Here is a 7,624-nt window from a genome sequence, read left to right as displayed (position 1 = left end):
GAGAAAGTGAGTGTGTGTGTGCGTCCGTGAATTGGCAGCGTTTGGAGGTGGGCGTGCCCTGCATGTGGCCCGGAAAAGGCTGTTCGTTAGGCGGTAGTGTTGTGTGGACAGGGGAGGGGCATGCGTAACGCTGCTGGCATGGCATTTCGGGAGATGGGAGGGGGCAAACGAGGAAACGAGGAGCGGCGGCCAAAGACGGGACGGGGAGGGGCGCGGTGTGGGTGGCTTGCGCCTGTGCTCGGCGTTGTGGTTTGTGCAAAAGAGGAGGAGAAAAACAATGTGAGTTGCCAGGGAGGGGAGCGGTGTTGTGTTGTGGTTGTCGTGGTGTAGCCGCAGACGCGGCTGTCAGTGAACGTGGCGAGACGGACGGATGCGCGGAGGGGCGGGGGCGGCGCATTTCGCCGGTGCCGTGCCGTGCCGTGCCTGAAAGCCGCGTGGTCGCTGTGTTGTTGGTGGCGTGGGGGCGAGGAGAGTACCGTACGGGTGTGCTTGTGCGCCGGAAATGGCACACTGCGCCCGCCCGTCTTGGAGGCTGATGGCTGTGGTGTGGAAATGGGGCGCGGTGATGTTGAAGCACAGAAAAGAAACCAAGAAAACGGAAGGCGTGATGCGGCGGTGGTGGTGAGAGCGGGAAAAACAAAACAAAAGAAAAAAAACAACAAAAAAAAAGAAGGAAAAACAACAAGAAACAAAAAAGAAAACAAAAAGTCTATCAATATTAAAATGTAAATGGAAATGGACCCAGGTATAACCTCCCTGCACAAATAGCAGAGAGTCCGATGATAATAAAAATGTGCCAGAATGTTAACGTCCCTACAAAACAAACCCAACGATAATATTAATGAAAGAGTGAACCGTATGTAACATTGCAACAGACATAATGAAACCTGATAAATTGTATAAGGGCAGCAGCCGTTGACCTTTGGCCCTGTATTCAGAATAAAAAGAGCCAAAGATCGTTACCCCAATGAAAAAGACACTGAAACACGTATGTAACATAGTAGCGATGGCGAGACATTGTAGCATCTGTGACCAGAGAGTTTGCGCTGGACTGCGCGAGTGTTGCGAGCGGTTCTCAGTCAGTCAGTCAGTCTGTGTAGTTGAGGGCTGTACTCTGTCAGTAGTCGTCGCGTGCAGTACGCTAATAGTCGTCATGCAGAGCGGTCGGTCAGTAGTAGCAGCCGAGTGCGGTTGTGTGATGTAGGCGGTCGGCAACACTGGTCAAGATGGTGAATAAGGTATACTGTTAATTGATATAATCGTTAGATAATGAGAAATTGTATTTATTGTAATTATTCTCCAACAAGTTCCCCAATAATAATTTTTATTTCAAAAGCATTTTTCAAACATTTAATCTTTTATTGAACTAAAGAGTTCGTTCCACTTCTTTGAAGAAAAATGTCACTAAAATCACAAAGAAAGAGAATATTATTATTTGCAATGCAGTTCCTCCAAGCGCTGCGCAACAACCAGAGCAGAAATGTGACATCCATTTATTCGGAGGTAAGACTTTTAATTCTGATTGTTTTGCACAGGGCCAAAGACCGATATTTCGGTTTAATTGAAGTTTCTTGTCACTGAACGGACTTTTGTAAATGTTGTGTGAAGACTTTATATTTGAGTCAGATTGCGAATTGCACATTTTTGTTGCCATTTTCAATACCTCTCATTGTGGGCGAGGTTACAATTAGCGCAATGTCCATTAGCATCCGTAAATAACATTGTCCATTATTTTAAATATTGCTGGGAGGTTACAACACACACACACACAAAACAAAAAACAAAAAAAAACAAAAAATTGCATTTATATCCGCTCCTCAATTGTAGATACCCCTTACACAGCTGTGTGCAATGAATGAGTGCTGGCTGGTAATTAATTGCACTCCTTGGAGGGAAATGCCATAGGAAGTAGTCTTTAAAAAGTGAATGTTTTTCGTTAAGAGACAAAAGTTACTTTAGAAAAAAAGTAATAGTGGGGCTTTTGTTGTTGAACAAAATAAGTACAATGAACATACGTTATCAGATTTGCGCAATGCAGCGTCACACCACCTTTTGATTATAACACAATATACTATACATCGTCCCGAACCGTGACCAGAGTCGCGAGACGAGCAGAGCACGCCGCCGACGCCCGCTCAGTACAACCGTCCACCCGCTACTACTGTCGACCGACTACTACCTCTCCCGACTCGCGCTACAATATATATAACAACTGTTCCTGGCGACCCGGTGCGTGCAACTACTGTCGTCTGGCGCGGTCCAAGCGCCGACTAGCAGCGATAAAGAACTCTCTGGTCAGACAGAGATGCTGTCATGCCTCGCCATCGCTCTGGTAATGAATACATACGTGGTGCAGCGTGCGTACCACCGGAACACGCAGTGGCGGAGCCAAAGACTGTGTTGTCGAGGTCGAGTGCGAGTGGGAAGAGAGGCAGCGTCGGCACGGAGATGCAAGCGAGCGCGAGACGCACGGGGGCTGCGGCGTGGCGCGTTTGCGGTCGGCGCCTTTGGTGGCAACGGCCGGGACAAGCAGCGGTGTATGGTGTGGTGCGGAGCGGACAGGGGCGGCGGTGGACGGGGAGGAGGCGGCGCGACGACGGCATGGGGGCGAAAACGGGACGGGGGACGGCGGATGTTGAGAGGCGTCACGCGCGGACAGGACACAGACACAGAGACACACAGATTGGAAAGGGAGGGTGCGCGGTAGTAGTTGGGAATGTGCGTACCGTGCGGGATGGGAGTGGGCGAGGAACACGGTCGTGGCCCCTGTTTTGGGTGCGTGTGATGACGTCGGTGTGTTGTGGGAAGGGAAGGTGCTGTGGCGGCGGCGCGTAATGGGCGTAGGCCGAAAAGAGAAAGGAACGTGGGCAGTGTGTTGGCAAGCGTCGGTTCGACTGCGACGTTGATGGGCAGGGCAGGGCAAGGTTAATGGTGGTAGGAGTAGGCGTGTGGGCGCAAAAAATCTGCCGCTGCAGGCGGTGCCGTAACCGCCATGGCGGGAAGGAGAGAGGGCCAAAGAAAGAAAGAAAGAAAGAAGAAAACAAAAAAAAAAAAAGGAGGGGGGGGGGGGCGAAAGTGGAGAGGCGGTGGTGTGAGAAGGGCGGGGGCGGAAGGAAGGCAGGAAGGACAAGAGGCGAGGCGACGGCTTGCTTTGTGTATCGGTCGGTCTCTGGCTATGCTTCGTTTTCTGCAGCAGGGTCGGTGCGCGGCGTGGCTCGCGGCAGTGGGAACGCCTGGTGGCTGGACGGCCAGCAATGCGGTTGGATGGGCGGCCACAGCACCGCACCTGTGCCCGAGGAGGAGACGCTGGCGGCGGGCCCTGAGGTGAGGCCGGCTCGGCTGGGGCTGTGGATGTGTAGGTGTGCGCCGCTGCTGCAACAACGAGTAAAACGCGAGAAGAAGGGATGGCGGTAGAGAGGAAAAAAAGAAAAAGGTCGTGTTGTGTTGATGCGCAGGCAGACGCGTACAGAGGGACGAGCCCGGTCTGCAGCAGGGTGTGGCCGTGCCGAGTGCAGAGCAGCGGCGGCTCGGTTCGGTTCGGCCCGGCCCGGCGGGCCGCGCTGTTGTCGCGGACGTGAGCGCCCCCTGGCGGGTGGCCGGAGGCGGCGCGGCGTGTTGGACGTGTGGCTGGTGGCAGTGCACAATTTGCGAGTGGCTGGCGGTGTGGTGTGGCGGTTGGCGCGTCGGGCGGCGGAGAGGTATGTGTTGCGGGCGCCCTTTGCTGCGCTGCGTCGTTGCGTGTGCCGTACAGGGCGGGCGCTTGTCGACTGTGTGGGCGGTGTGGCGAATTGGCGTGAAACGGCTGCCGAGAGGTGTGTGGTAGCGAGCCGGTCGGTGGTGTCAGTGCGAAGGGGAATGTGCGTGCGTTTGGCGGTTTCGGTGTGCTTTTTGCGGCGTGAGAGTGGGAATTAGTGGGGCCGGCTGTTGTGTTGGTTCCTTGTGTCTTGTGTCGCGTAGCTTGATGGCAACGTGGAAGGACGCCGGTTTCGTTTCGAGCCTTGCGTGTGGTTGTCGACGTTGACTGGTTGGCGTGTGCCGATGCACGTGCATGTGTGGGTCGCGAGTGCGTTTTTGGCTGGCTGTGTGTGTGTGTGTGTGTTTTGGGGGGGAAGGGGGAGGCGGTGGTGAAAGTGCAGTCGTTGCCACGGGCGTCGTCGGGTGGGGCTGGGGCTGTGCGTCGTGGCGGAAAGGTGGTAGGTTGCGGGAAGCGAGCCCGTCGTTGACGGTGTCGCGTGAGTTGTGAATCGAGTGGGGCGCGGGGCGCGGGACAGGAGCAGCGTGCCGCTGCGTCGTGGTCGTCAGCAGAGGCTGTGCGTGTGCTTGTCCTTTTTGTGGGCGGTTCGTGCGAGGCGTTTTTGTTTTGTGTTGCCCTAGTTGTTAGTTTATTTTGTTTGTGTTTGTTATTTTGAGACGACGACTGGTTGGTGGCGTGCGCGCGAAGTGGCGGTGTGCGCTTCCCGTGTCGTTTGTGTTGTTTGGTTTTTTTGTTTTTGTGTGTTTTTGTTTTTTTTTTTTTTTTTTTTTTTTTTTTTTTGCACTGGGCCCCGGTGGGTGGGTGCGTGTGTGTCGATTGCCGGCTGGCGAAAGGTGCGCCATCGGCGGGGTGGGTCGCCGGCACAAGTAGAGGCGGCGGCGTTGTTGCTGTTGTTGTGTGGTGTTTGTTTTGTTCGGCTGTGTCGGCGAGCTGTGTTGCGGTGCGTGTGAATGGTGGTGCAAAAGTGCTGGCGTTGGGGCTGCGACTGCGACGGCGACGGCGGCGAGCCGCGGGCGCGCCATTGATAGTGATGTTGTGAACAGCGGCTGTGTACGGTAGTGGTGTTGTTGTAGCACGACGTGCATCCGGGCCGGCGCGGAAAGCGCAGTTGCGGGCGGTTGCCCTTCGGTGCCAGCCATGTCGCGTGAGCGGCGGGTTGCTCTGGTGTCGACACGTGGTGCTCTGGGTTGTTGTGTGGTGCCCTTTGGCCGGTGGGGGTGGTTCGCGTGTGTCTCGTTCGCGCTCGGTGTCTGGTCGTGGTCGTGCTGCTCCCCCGTCTGTCGGCGGTTTCCGACGTCGTCTGTACGTTTTTGTTCGTTTGCGGCGTGCCTGCCGACGTCGTCCCGTCGCGACCTTTCAACCGAAAGTGTGGCGCCCGAAGGTGAACGAACGTAACCCTGACCTCGGCGCTTTACGCTGAGCCGAGCGAACCGAACCGAACCTAACCTGTGGTGTGGCGAGGTGAGCTCAGCCTGTGAGCCCCTAACGTCTACGTAAGGTAAGCTGTCCGGCTCACGCCTCACGTTTTTGAACGCTTTTTTAACCTACGTTTGACGCTTCTTAACCTAGCACTGACCCCTTAACCTAACGTGTAACCTAACCTAACCTAACCTAACCTAACCTAACCTAACCTAACCTAACCTAACCTAACCTCTGACGCCTGACGTGTTTGAATGCTTAACCTAAGTTTGACGCTTAACCTAACCCAAGTCCCCTTAACCTAACCCACGTCCACCTAACCTAACCTAACCTAACGTAGACGTGTAAACGTAATGTGTAACGCGTAACGTGTAAGGTCGGCTGTCGTGTGTGCTTGACGGCAGATTGGGTTGGTCTGTAGATTCGGATTGCGGTTTGCCTCGGTCGAGGGGTTGGGTCGGAAGCGGCGAGGGGCGGCGGCGCCTGTTGCGCAGGCGGCGTCCGTTTGCGGCGGGCAATTGTTGAGAAACGGCTGTGAATGTTGGCGGGCGAGAGGAGGAGGACGGCGCGCGATGTGGCCCGACGGCTGCGGGCCGATCGGGAAACGGCGGGAGGGCGACGGAAGGCGATGGGGCGGCGGAGGCGCGTTTGCACGGCCGTCATCGCCGCACGCCTCGGCTTGTGTGGCTGTGGCGCCGGCCGCGCTGGCCGGGCTGCCGCGGCGACGGTGTGGGAGTTTTGCCGAAGGTTTGGCCATTGTGGCGGGTCGTCGGCTGGGGCTGTGGGGGCGGCATTTGGGCGGGGGCGGCGATTCTCGGCGGGCCGACCCAGGCTGTAGCGCGCGGTAGCTGCAGTTTGGCCGTGGTTTGCGGCGCTGCCGTGGCGACTGGTTGGCGACTGTGGTGTGGCTGTGTGTAGCCCCATCCTCGGTGGTTTGAAAGGCGCGGGCGGTTGTGGCGCAGGTTTGGGGCTGCTCCGCACAGGCTGTCGGACGTTGGGCGGTAGCAAGCGCGGGAGGCGCGGCGCGGCGGCGCGCAGAGTGGCGGCCGCTCTCTCGGCCGTCCGCGCCCGCCCGCGACACTGGCTGGGCCCTGTGATTCTCTGCTCTGCTGCTGTGCTGTGCTTGCGTGCCTGCCTGCCGTCCCGCTCGCTCTCGCTGTGTGTTACGCGCGTCGTCGAAATGGCAGATCAGGCGGCTACGAACGAGACTGCTGCGGCACCCGCCGCCACCGGCACTACGAAGAAGGCCAAGTCTGCGTCGTCTGCGAAGAAGCCGCGCGCCAAGCCTGCGCACCCGCGCACCTCTGAGATGGTGACGGCCGCCATCAAGAGTCTGAAGGAGCGCGGCGGGTCGTCGCTGCAGGCGATCAAGAAGTACATAGCCGCGCACTACAAGCTGGACGCGGAGAAGCTGGCGCCGTTTATCAAGAAGTACCTCAAGTCGGCCGTCGTGGCGGGCGAGCTGGTGCAGACGAAGGGGAAGGGCGCGTCCGGCTCGTTCAAGCTTGCCGGCGCCGGCGGCGGGGGGGCGGCCGAGGGCGGCAAGGCTCGTGCTGGCGGTGCCAAGAAGAAGCGCGCCGCTCCGGCCAGCAAGGAGAAGAAGGGCGCCCGTGCGGCCGGCGCAAAGAAGGCTGGTGGCGTGAAGGCGGCGACCGGTCGGAAGGCGGGCGCCGCCAAGAAGGCGTCTGCGGCGTCGGCCGCGCCCGCGGGTGCGAAGAAGGCGGCTGCGGCCAAGCCGGCCAAGGCCAAGTCGCCGTCGAAGGCGAAGAAGGCCGCCAAGGTTCCGACGAAGAAGCCGAAGGCGCCGCGCCCGAAGAAGGCGACGACGCCGTCTAAGGCGAAGGCTTCGCCCAAGAAGAAGAAGTAGAGTAGAGGAGAAAGAGATGGGAGAAAGGAAGGGTTTGGCGCTTGACTCCGTCGTCCCCACCCCCCGTCGTCGTCTAGTGGCGCGCAAGAGACGCGCGGCCCAAAACGGCCCTTCTCAGGGCCATCAAAGCACGTCGGGGAAGGTTTTGATTGTCGTGTTGCGTTTGGTGTGGGTGTCTGTCTGGCGTTTCTGTATGCCCGTGGGGATGCTGTTTGCGTGCCGTGGTGGTTGGATTGCGGGGGTCGGTGGCGGGTGTGGGCGGCGGTAGCGGTAAGCGGTGTTGTTGTTGTTGTCGTGGTTGATTGTCGCCGTGTTTGTGGCGGCGGCCGACGGTTGGTTTTTCTGTCACGTTGTTTTGTTTGAATACGTTGGTTGGCTTGCCTGCGTTCGTTCGTCTCGGATGTCTGTCTTGTCGAGTCGTGTCTGGTCTTTGTTTTGTTTTGTTCCTTTGTGTGTGTGTGTGTGTGTGTGTGTTATGTTTTGCAACGGGGGGCACGTTGAGATGTGGAAGGAGTCGGCGGGGATTTCGGTGGCGCGTAGAGCGAGCGAGCGCGCGCGCCTGCCTGGCCGTTGGCCGTCGGAGT

The sequence above is a fragment of the Schistocerca americana genome, unplaced genomic scaffold (genome assembly GCF_021461395.2).
Source record: "Schistocerca americana isolate TAMUIC-IGC-003095 unplaced genomic scaffold, iqSchAmer2.1 HiC_scaffold_302, whole genome shotgun sequence".
Classification (NCBI taxonomy): Eukaryota; Metazoa; Arthropoda; class Insecta; order Orthoptera; family Acrididae; genus Schistocerca; species Schistocerca americana.
This window is presented reverse-complemented; position numbering follows the sequence as displayed.